We start from the raw sequence: 12,375 nt of genomic DNA, 5'->3' as shown, positions 1-12,375 counted from the left end.
TTGCACAAATCCCTACCACCAAGTAACATATTGTATAACTATTATAAGGTAATTTTTAGTACATTACAATGACACATATATTATGATAATTTAGATTACTAATTATTAATTACACGTAGATAATGATAATTAGACAAAAACACTTCTGAGTTTCTTACGCCGGTTCTTTTTTTGTCAGGGTATTTTTCTTCGCACTGATAGCGTTTAATTCGACATTCAATTAGTACACGTAATGCCTGAAACTAAACCTGATTTGGAAAAACATATAAATATTCAATATCAGACTGAAAGCAGTCGGGTTCCGTAGGTCGAAGGATCGATGTCATTGGATTAGACAATTTCTAGAACACAGATCGGCAAAGGGAGCGCACGTTTCAGCCAGATCTATGGATGACGTTAATTAGCTGGTGGAAATGCACTGGATGTAGATGACGATGAACCTAATGTTATGGACAATGCTTAAAGACTGTTCAATATACAACAACAACAACAACAGCCTGTACATTCCCACTGCTGGGCTAAAGGCCTCCTCTCCCTTTGAGGAGAGGGTTGAGAACATATTCCACCACGCTGTTCCAATGCGGGTTGATGGAATACACATGTGCCAGAATTTCTATGAAATTTGTCGCATGCATCCTCACGATGTTTTCCTTCACGGCTGAGCACTAGATGAATTAAAAAGACAAATTAAGCACATGAACGAACGGTGCTTGCCTGGGTTTGAACCCGCAATCATCGGTTAAGATGCACGCGTTCTAACCACTGGGCCATCTCGACTAAGAGTTGATGATAACCATAAATATGTAACCACCATTAATTAGCAGTGATTCTTTTTCCCTTTTCTTAATACAAATGGAACTATAACATTTGACCGTGGCTTTTCTGTGGTATACTTCTGTAACTTGCAGTGTTATACGCGCTAATGATACGCAATTTTTATGTGTGTATCCAAATTGTAATTTATGTTTGTGTGTGTTGTAGTTATAAATCAATATCACATAATGCTCTGATATTTCACAATCATGCTTAAAGTGACTTTCAAGTTTGGTCTCACTGAATAATTCTACTACAGAATATAGACAACAAGTTATAGATCCTATGTAAATATGTATCTAGTTTTCGCTCGCGGTTTCACTCGCATTTTAGAGGTTTGGGTGCCATGTGTTAAGCATATAAATAGGGGGTTGGGTGTCATGTGTTAAACATAAAAAGTGCCCTATGTCCTTCCTTGGACCTCAAGTTTGCTTCATACCAAATTTCATCAAATTCGCTTCATTGGTTTTGTCGTGAAAGAGCGACAGACAGGCAGATAAATAGAGTTACTTTCATATTTATAATAATTAGTATTGATAATATTTTCAAGTATCTGTTATAGTTCTGTCAGATTTTACCTCGAAAATATTCCTGGCGTCATTTGTGCTCTGGTATTAAAATAATATATAACAGCGTCCTACACGTGTGACTTATTACATTTTAAAACTTAAATATCAACTGGGTTGAAGATTGTTTTCCGAATTGGATAGAAACAAAAATATAACATATTATGAGATAAGTATGTGTAGAATAAAATTTGGGTTCATTATAACTGAATGTGTACAATTAGGTTAATTGATAAAGTTACAAGACCTAAGATTGTCTGTTCTCAATTCCAGTTTTAGAATTTATTCTAGTAAGGTAAATACAATACCCACTGTTTGAAATTGTTTATAAAACACACGATGCTCTCATTTTCGAATCTCATTAATGATAAAGACACGGTAACATAAACATAACGATCATAGAAAATTAAATTATCATTTATCAAACGTTTTCCTTCATCTCATTTGCGTGAGACAGGAATATGACTTACATACTTGGTGGTAGGGCTTTGGCAAGCCCGTCTGGGTAGGTACCACCCAGTCATCAGTTATTCTACCGCCAAATAACAGTACTCAGTATTGTTGTGTTCCGGTTTGAAGAATGTGTGAGCCAGTGTAACTACAGGCGCAAGGGACATAACATCTTAGTTCCCAAGATTGGTGGCACATTGACGATGTAAGGAATAGTTAATATTTCTTACAGCTTCACTGTCTATACCAATCTATACCATAAAAAATGATGAAAGTCACGCTTGTCACTAAACTTCAAAATTGTCACGTCAGTATCACGTAATCTACTTATATAATAATATATCTTCACCAAAACCAGCCGTTACTACTGTTGTAACTTTACATACGTTTTTAAGATAAACATTAAAATATATATATATTGCAGTTTGCATAACTCTTTTGTTCATCTCTATTTGTATCCAAAGTTACTTCCTTCATTTCTATATCATGACTGGAAGTCTATTCATCTTCTTTTTACGTCTTGTTCTTCCCTTAAAATCTTCTTTAAATGCTTCTCTTTATCAACATATCAAGCTTGAAGTATTTGCCTTTGTATATATTTTCGCCCAATCTTCTGATCAATAAAATAAAAAATTTGGTGTCAGTTAAAAAAATGCTTTCAAGGAGTCTGTGTGGGACGTGATGCCCATTGACTAAAATAAGACTGGTCTGATCCGGTCTGTACTGGTCCATTTTGTTATGATGATAAGCAGATTGGTAAATTTCCACCATCATTTCTATGAAAACAAAACGAAAACTAGATTGTAATTTGATTGATACATTTAACAACAAACAGCTAAATCAAAACAGAACGTCTGCACAAATATGTCATTGTCAGTTAAAACAACGATATGAACAAAGGAATTTACAATAGCAATCGTAAAATGAAATCTCCTTACAAATTTTGAATTTAATTGTGAATCACAAAAGTTAGTCCAGCAATTTATTCAAATTATGAGAGCACCTTGGAATCATCCTGTTATAGTGTCTAACTGTAAAGATATCAAATGGTTGGTTCATATATAATACTAGTAGTTACTCGTGTTTTAGGGGTTGCTTTGGTAGTGAAAGAGCGAAAAACAGACAGAATTACTGTTATATTTATAATCCAACCCACTAAAACCTATTCAAGAAATGCTTAGAAGAAAAAAGTAATAATTTATTCTATTTTGACGACCTCCGTGGTCGAGTAGTGATTACACCGGTTTTCATGGGTACGCCACTCCAAGGTCCCGGGTTCGATTCCCGGCCGAGTCGATGTAGAAAATTCAATAGTTTTCTATGTTGTCTTGTGTCTGGGTGATTGTGGTGCCGTCGTTACTTCTGATTTTCCATAACATAAGTGCTTTAGGTACTTACATTGGGATCAGAGTAATGTATGTGATGTTGTCCCATAATAAAATAATAATAAAAAAAATAATTGAAGATTCAAATTAAACCAGAACTCACAGCTACTAAACCAAAACCACCAAAACCAGAAAGTTACTGAAATAGACAAACGTGACTCATAATTACAAATCTTGTTTCTCGTAAAATCTAAATACAAAGGAGTCCTTCAACTTAACACCTTTCGACAATTTATGTTTAAGCAACGTTCGAACTGTGCTGATCAAAACGGATAACCGCTTTCCGATTATCTGTTAAGACTAAATGTTAATATTAATAAAGTTACCAACTCCAAACAAGCTCTGTGCAACCATGCTGCGTAACCTATCCCTTAGAAGTGACGGTACGGAATACCCACCATCCAAATAAGATAACTACAATGAAATTCACGTCCAAATTTACTTGGTGCTAGGATTTTGTACAAGCTAGTTAGAAGACGGAGAAGGTACCGCTGGTTTTATGGTGGGTAATTCGGTATACTAGGTAGCAGTCCTGGGCACCGGCGAGTCTCACATACCCACTCACTTCAAGTGGAGGAAACGAATCTTGTATCAGTACAAATACAGTATTGTTGTCTTTCAGTGGAAAGAAAAGTCGTGAATAGTCAAAATCTATCTCCAATCTTGCAAATATGACATGCCTTGCCGTGTTCCTTAAATGTATGCAGACTGAGAGAGCGCTCTCAAGAAAATCGTCGATCTTAATATAGTCTAGTAACCCATCGCAAAAATTGGTTCAGTTGTATTTTCAGTTAGACTTGAGGAGTCCAATTCTACTAACAATTTGATAGTTTTAGAAGTCGATATTTGGTCATTGCTGTTCAGTCGCAACTTTCTACAAACTGCATTGCTATTCAGTGGATCGGAATATAATTGTCGTAACGGAAAGTAAGTTAGTAGAATTACCCTCAAGTTGCTTTAGGTCCGATATTTAATATAAATCTCAAGTTTTAGTGTAACATGTTGTACGTGACGCGTCTAACGCAAGGAGGTTTCACTTATGTTACATTTACTCAGTTTTAATGTAATGTTTTGGTTGCAATTTGTAGTTTGGAAATTTTTTGCTCGCGATTAAAGGTTACGCTTATTTCAGTGGTCACCTTTTGACGCGCAACCTGTTTCTTTATTGTATTTATCGTTGACATTTCGAAATACAATAAAACCATAGCGATTTGCGCTTTTTTGTCATTTATACTATTTAAGTAGTCTACAAAATAGCAAGATTTAATTCGAATTGGGCCCTTAACAACAGATCGATATGGAGATATATAACAGACTCGTTGTTCTCTAGGTAAGAGATTATTATAGATTTTTTGGTCATCCAGATGGTATGAAAATATATATGTTATGCAGAATGTAAGTTTTCTATCCTATACTCTCACAATCAAATGTAACAGGAACCTGATAGGATCACAGAGAGACCAGGCGTTATTAGTGTGATATAAACTCGGGATATCAGATCTGATGCCTTATAACAAAACTACTACAATTGTAGAACGAAATCTTAGTGTCGTGGTTAAGGAAGTGACGTCACATTTCAGAAGTAGTAAAAGCAAGGGGCATCTCATTAACTGTCCACTTGGTCTCTCCCTGACCACTTGGTCAGAACGCCTACATTTTAACCGATAATTGCGGGTTCAAACCCATGCAATTTTTATGTGCTTAATTTGTGTTTATATTTCATCTCGAGCTCGGCTTTGAACGAAAACATTAAACAACCTGCATTGGTCTAATTTTAACGAAATTTCCCCACATGTGAATTTAGCAACCCGCATTGGAGCGTTATGGTGGGTTATGCTCCTAACCCTCTCCTCAAAGGGAAGAGGCCTTAGAGGGAAATTTACAGCCTGTTGTTGTAATTGTTTATATACAACCGAAACTTAGTCCATAATATGTTAATAATGGCCACAATGAACCCTTATCGTATGACTTTGAACACTTATATGAGATGCCATTTCTAATTTTGTATCTGTTCTACTTCAAGTTGATACATTTCGTGCTACTTTCCTTTGTATTGCAGTTGTAAATAACGAGTATTGAAAATTTTGTAGAGCAGGTAGTCCTGTTAATGTTATTGCATTCGATATTATCATTACTTTGATATAAGCATTAGTTACATAATCTTCAATTTAATTCATTTTATGTCGGTTCATAATTGATTGTCATTTATTTAATAAACTATTTTAGGTTTGCTTAAAACATTTCGTCGGCTATTTCACTGTAGGGTGTATATGTATGTATCGATGCTGCCATATTTGTTGTGCTCTAGTTTGAAGGGTGAGTGAGCTAGCGTATAAGGGACATACTCGTAACATCTTATAGCCTATTCCAATGCAAGAAGGAAAAAAGGTAAACAAATATAACGTAACAAAATATTTCATGCGATTTGCTAATAGCTTAGCTATATTGTAAACTACCAAGAGTTTATGATTATATCTTTATTTATAATACAACCTTTTTACACTTAACAACTTTTTTCCACTTTAATTTTACTTTGTAAAATTCTTATAACAGTTTTCTCTACGTCCAAAACGCCATTTTCTCCAAATGCATAGTGAATATCATAGATAAATCAAGCTCTCAACCAACGATTTTGTTTATTTGCCTTTTTTCCTGTTATGGTTCGTATAAAGTATGATTTCTATGTGGCGCATTGGCGTTGTAAGGAATGGACCAGATTTCTTACGTCCCCAATGTATGTGGATGGAGGTGTTAAGTATCGCTCTTTTACTGCTCTCTTTATTCCGTTGTGTAGTTTTGTAGATCTAAGCGTATAGATTTTTTATGTGATAGGTGGCAAACGAGCACGAGGTTCATCTGATGGAAAGTGACTAGCCTTCCAAGTGCATTGCCAGCCTTTAAGGAAGCCTCTCTTTTTGAAGGTTCCCAAGTCGTATCTGTTCAGAAAACGAAAGCTGGTTCTACAGAGTGGTTGTGCGAAGCAGACAATTTGTTAAATTCGGATAACATCTTTGTTTTACATTATATATATTGTACTATTATTTATACTTTAATAAGATGTTCATATAGTCTATTCATCTGAACATTTTTTTATAAAATATGTTTAAATAAAGTTGAAGAAAAAATCGTAGGAAAACTTGGAGAAGCGTAGTAGAGCTCAAAAACTACTCCCAAAAATAAAAGAAGGTTTTAGCCCAACACTGGGATATGTACTGTCCACTTCTTTAGTTTCTCTAGGTTCATCGAGTTCATCGATAGATTCCATCGAGTAGACACAGCATTCTGCCATGGAAACAAGCACAATCAATTTATACTGGAATAATCCACTTGTCCCGATTTCGCATGTAAATATTATTCGTATCTATTTCAATAGAATATGCGCATGTTTAAGCAAAACCAATAACATCAAAACGATCATAATGTCTAAGAATTGTAAGTGTTCCAAATGCTATGGCCGAATTTTTCTCTTATTATATAATAATTTATTAGCTTCCTTACTGTTCTGCTGATGTCCTTAATTCTACTTATAATAGATTCCTTATGTTCTTTATTATTTATATTTAATGCCTTAAAAGGCATTTTTTTATCGAACTGGTAGTTGTCAAAACCAGCTGATCAAATGAACTGTAAAGTTAATTTAACAGTGTGTCTGCCTTTTGTAATATTATGTCGTTGGTAGGAGGCACCCGACTTGACGGCGAAATTTTGGTATGCGCGAGGGCTGCGCGCGGTACTGGACATAATTCTAAAAGGAATATTCTGATGGTGAGTAGACATTTCACTCATTTCAGACGCACACACGCCCACCGGCGCATGTTTATCCACGCCTGCACACACGCGTACATTAACATGCACTGTGAGGCAAATCTTTTTTAGTATTCCGGGAATAGTTTGCCAGAACCTGTAGCACAAGTTTTATTTAGAATGGGTTCTTGTCTCCCTCCCTTTTACATTCTGCTGCTTAATATAATGATTTGAGAGGAGGGGTGTCTGACGAAAATGAATGAACATTATTATAAGAATGAATTTCATCTTAAATAATTATTAACGGATCACCAACCGCTCTAGTAAATATATTTTTCCTATAATAACAAGACTTAATAATACAGTAATGTTGTTGAGTCAAATTGTTTGATAGCCATCCATGCACACACACACATAAACACAAATACAATACTATATAATATGATATAATACAGTAAGAAGTACAAGTGCCTGTATAAGGCGTCGGCAAGCTGTATTCGTTCGTTCGTTAGCCATTGAAGGATTATCTTGATTGTTAATCGTAGCAATTATTATTATCCTATAGTGTAGGAACACTAAGTCTTTTAAGTATGTTATAGAAAAAGAAGTCTAATTGTGTATTAAACGATTTCTTTAAAATAATTCCTATTCTGATCTCTTACAAAATAATTTTCAAAAAACATATTTTTATAAATAATTCCGATGTAATAATTTAATCACAATGATGTAATTTGTGATACTCATTTTCTACTGTATTTTTTTTCTATTAAACTATTTTGTTGACTGACTTGTTAATTTATCTAATCAGATATATTTTGAACTCGAATCAAGTCGAGATAATCATCTTACCGAACTATAATTGAGAGGTATGGAGTGTAGAGATATGAAAAAAATATGTTTATAAAGTGTTTCCTAAAAAAAAAGAAATTTAGATGGCGATAACACTCGATAAATTAAAACGGACCTCTGGTTGTCTAGACAACACATACTTACAGAACACATCTTATAAAACAAGCTATATTCAAATTATTTCGTTAGTCATTATTATTAATAAATTCCATAAATAATCGCATATATTTGTCAGGTAATACTTCAGTATAATTACAGTACCATTCTGGCAAAATATGGAACAAATATTTAAAACATTTCGATAGTCATCTTTTCCATAAACCTCGTGAGCTCCTGCTGCCAACCAAACACTCCATAGTTTGTAGGAAAGATGTGCACTTACTAGCACAACCATTGCACAATATTTATTGCACCATTGACTATACAGGAAGTCGGTGAAACGCATCACGCACGCCATCGTCGTCATTCTAAAAACCCCCGTGTCATATATATATAATATGTAATATTGAATAATAAATATGTAATAAGCTGTCGAAACGCTTAGTCTTTCGAGTAGTGGTGCAAAAAAGCTTCATCAAATGTATAACACCTCTCCTCATTGCCTCCACTGGTGACAGGACGGCTGGTTAGTTCTTTACCACAGAGGATCGGAATTGCGATTCAACGGATTGCATAGATTGCAGGACAATTCTACATTAAGTGTCAATTATATCGAGTGGTTAAATCGTAACAAACAAACATACAAACTTCAATATCTATAACATTAATGTAATAATGATAAATTGAAACTGAATTGAATTCTCATCCAAGATACGTCAACACTGCATAGCATTATCTACAAGGGTTTGGCAATGAGAGCGTTTTAAGCTTTTAGCGAAACATTCATCGGTATCTAATCCGGTAACAATAACGGGAGTGAGTGACGTTGGAGGACAATACTCATTGTTCTGATCTTAAACTGATTTTACGTAACGCGATGAAAGTTTGAACGCAAACATAGTATAGTAATACTTTTAATGGAATCGTTTGAATAAATATTGTATTTATATATCACGATAAAAATTGATTAAGCTTTGTCGGTAGTTGCGATAAGTTTCGGGCAATATTTTAATAACAATTTTAATTAATAACTCGATATTAAAAAAAATCATCATCATTGTCATGCTATCTTTTTTTTGTTTAATGAGGAGGAAATGCGTTTACTCATGCCGCCCGGTCGGGGGGCTGGGACGGGTATGTGGAACTCCACCGGGGCCATAAGGGCCCCGTGCCAGGGCCTAATACCCTTTCTTATCCACTAAAATGACCCTCGGGTTTCCACCATGCCGCCGAGTGGTGAGGCAACGGGATTGCCCAGGGCAAATTGTCATGCTACTTGCTGGACATAAGCTACATTTTTTCGTCTACCACATCCAGTCGGGTCTCTCCGACTTTTAGAGTCCACAGGTCCAAAAGGCTAGACGGTCTTATGCTGCCTTCTTTAGGATTCGTCTGTTTCATAGTCCCTAAATTTAGATTCAAATTATCCGTTAGACCAGCAATTCCCAAAGTGGTCCAGGTGGACCCCCGGGGGTCCACAGGAGACATGATGGGGATCTACGTAGGCGTGAATAAAAAATGGGGGCCATAAAATGTTAATGGGGGTCTCCGAAAATTTATTTGCTTTTGATAGTAAAGAGCAAAGATGTAAGCATAGTTATATTACCTTATTAATTTTTTCTTGTAATTCTATTCTTTTAATAAGTAAAGTGTTAAAAAATGTACTACCTATCGGAATATAGGGACAAACAAGCGATATAATTTTTATTATTTGGCGACTTTAAGAATGTGGTAGAAATGTAGCAGCACCATCGAAATCAATATAATTTTGAAAGTGGTCCACTGGAAAATAAGTTTGGGAACTACTGCGTTAGACAGTGTAGGCACAGCCTCTACGCCATGCAGATAGGCCAAGTATTTATCAACCGTCAGGCATAATACTTACGAAGATTACATTTCATCATCATTACATATGTACTATAAAACCAAGTCGCTTACCGCTGTCTAAGTAAGCTTTAATTTTGTCTCAATGTATATTTAGATCTTCACAATTACGCAAAGAATTTTGATTGATTTAATAGATAGAGTGATTCGAGAGGTAGGTTTTAGTATACAATACATGGGCAATATAATAAAGAAACACTGATAATTTTAGAAATTTGCAATGCGATGTCGTAAATAAACAAATTCTAGAGTATATTTAGTATCAGCATTGCATCCGTGCGAAGCCGGTTCGTGTCGTTACTTTTCGTTTATAATAAAGTTACTATCATTAATATGACATCTAAGTACTCGAAGTCCTAAAATGTAAGAATTGATTATCATTTTTTTTTTTTGTTCGGAGTTGGATAATTGTCCTATGACGTCACAATTCAATGGCAAATATTATACGCCATTTTGGAATTTGAACACCTGTGTCACATACACCATACGTGTTATAAATATAAGGAATGTAGTTTAGTTTATTTAAATTGGACAGCATACCAAAACGTAATAAAACACATTAAGTATAACTTTATTGTATTATTAATGTCGAGAATAAAATAAAATTAACTCGTTTTTTACTTATAATGGACGGTTATGACATTTAATTAAAAATTAAAAAAATGTAGATGTTTTAAGGACATAACTATAATTATATACAAGCTTCATTGTCTATGGGTGATGGTGACCACTTATCATCAGTTGGCCCATAAGCTCGTCCGCCAGCCTATACCATAAAAAAAGTATGCATCCTTTATTATTACATCAGCTATCTGCCAGTAAAAGGCCCGTCTAAATCGATCCAGCCGTTTCAGAGATTAGCTTAAACAGATAGACAGACGGATAAAATTTAAAAAAAAAAATATTTTGGTATATGTACCGAGTATACTAAGATAATGCAAAATGCATGCATTTAGTAAAAAGCGGTTATTTTAACATGTAATTAGCGATTGCTGAAGTACATACAACGAGGACCAGCTGCTGTTTCGTTTCTAAATAATTTGCCTAAAATTTTTGTAAATTAACTAAGAATATATAATTTGGTAACTCTTAACCGTAACCCTTGATCAAGTTTTAATTCAAATGACAGAAATACGTTACAAGGTAACATATTACATATATCGTCTTTTTTAAATAGTTACAATATTCCCTTTCTTAAGTTTCGGGAATTATTAAGTTTTCTAAAGAGTTCAGATTTTAACAATATTCTCATTGTATGGCGATTCACGCAAAACAATAAGATCAGTAGTTTTCTCATTTATTCAAAATCAAAAACAAAATGAGACAAGTGTATCAATGTAGACAGACAATTGTTATTCAGATGTTTTAAAAATGTCTACTCATATCTAATTCACATTTCATAGACACTTATGCTTTAATAGTTATTGAATCTTTAAATTCCATAATTTATGTCTCTATTTAAGTCTATGGTGCATCTAATATTTAATCTGTATCAGTGTTATGTTATGAGCTAGCATAAAAAAATCAGTTTTCCAATAAAGAGTAGCCAGTGGAGATTTACAGATTTTTATTTCATTAGTTGTTTGTTAATGTTACTTCTTATCATTTTGTTTGTTTTTTTTTTTCGAGTAAGCCATTATATTCGATCATGAAGACGATATTATATAGGAGAATAGACTGTATATATTACGCTGTTGGTATATTCACCAAGCAACGTTTAAAAAATGTAATTGTGTAAAAACAACCATTGCTGATTTAAAAGCGAAGGTTCACGCCGTTAGCGTCGAATTTTTTCTCCAGCATCCTCCTCCATCAGCGCAGATGAAGCAACCAGCAGGGCTCGATCAGCTAACGTGTTCAAAATCAATTGTGTAAATAACAAAATAGACCAAATAGACCCGCTGAGTTTCTTTCGCCGGTTCTTCTCAGGTCAGAGTTTTCTTTTCCGAATCGGTACTGTTTCATGTGACCATCAATAAGTGATGTATCTATATTGAATAAAGTAATTTGAGTTGAGTAAAGTTGAGTTGTTGCATTAGAAATGTAATTGCATGACTTTGAGAAAATGAACTATGAATAATTTTCCATAAAGAAATAGAAATTACACTGTTACGTACTGATTTTTTTATGTATATTTTATGAAATTAACACATTGTTTAAGGTTAAAGACTTTTCAAGTGTGCAATGTTTATCGAAGACATGCAGAGGACGTTGTAATTAAAAAGTAGTTTAACACGTGTAAGCAAGAATGTTGTGTATGAATCAACAGTTAAAATATTTTTGTCATAACTAATACTTGTTTCAATGAAAATTTCTAAACTATGAAGTTTAGTTCATTGTTATCATTGTTTTAATAATTATTCTTATCAGTTCGATACGTCTCTTTATCATTTGATATTCTCGTCAATGACAGCAGTTAGATTTATTATATATATCACATGTTGCAAGCTGTAATTATCTAAAGGTTACTTTTGGAAAGCAAGCTGTCTTTATTTTGTTTCAAATGTCTTGCGTTAGGACAACTTGTGTCAAGAATTCATGAAATAGTATTTCCTAACAATGTTTTATCATCAACCTTCACTGTT

This window comes from Vanessa cardui, chromosome 10, assembly GCF_905220365.1.
Source record: "Vanessa cardui chromosome 10, ilVanCard2.1, whole genome shotgun sequence".
NCBI classification, from domain to species: domain Eukaryota; kingdom Metazoa; phylum Arthropoda; class Insecta; order Lepidoptera; family Nymphalidae; genus Vanessa; species Vanessa cardui.
The sequence above is the reverse complement of the archived record's forward strand: the minus strand, read 5'-3'. Positions refer to the sequence as shown.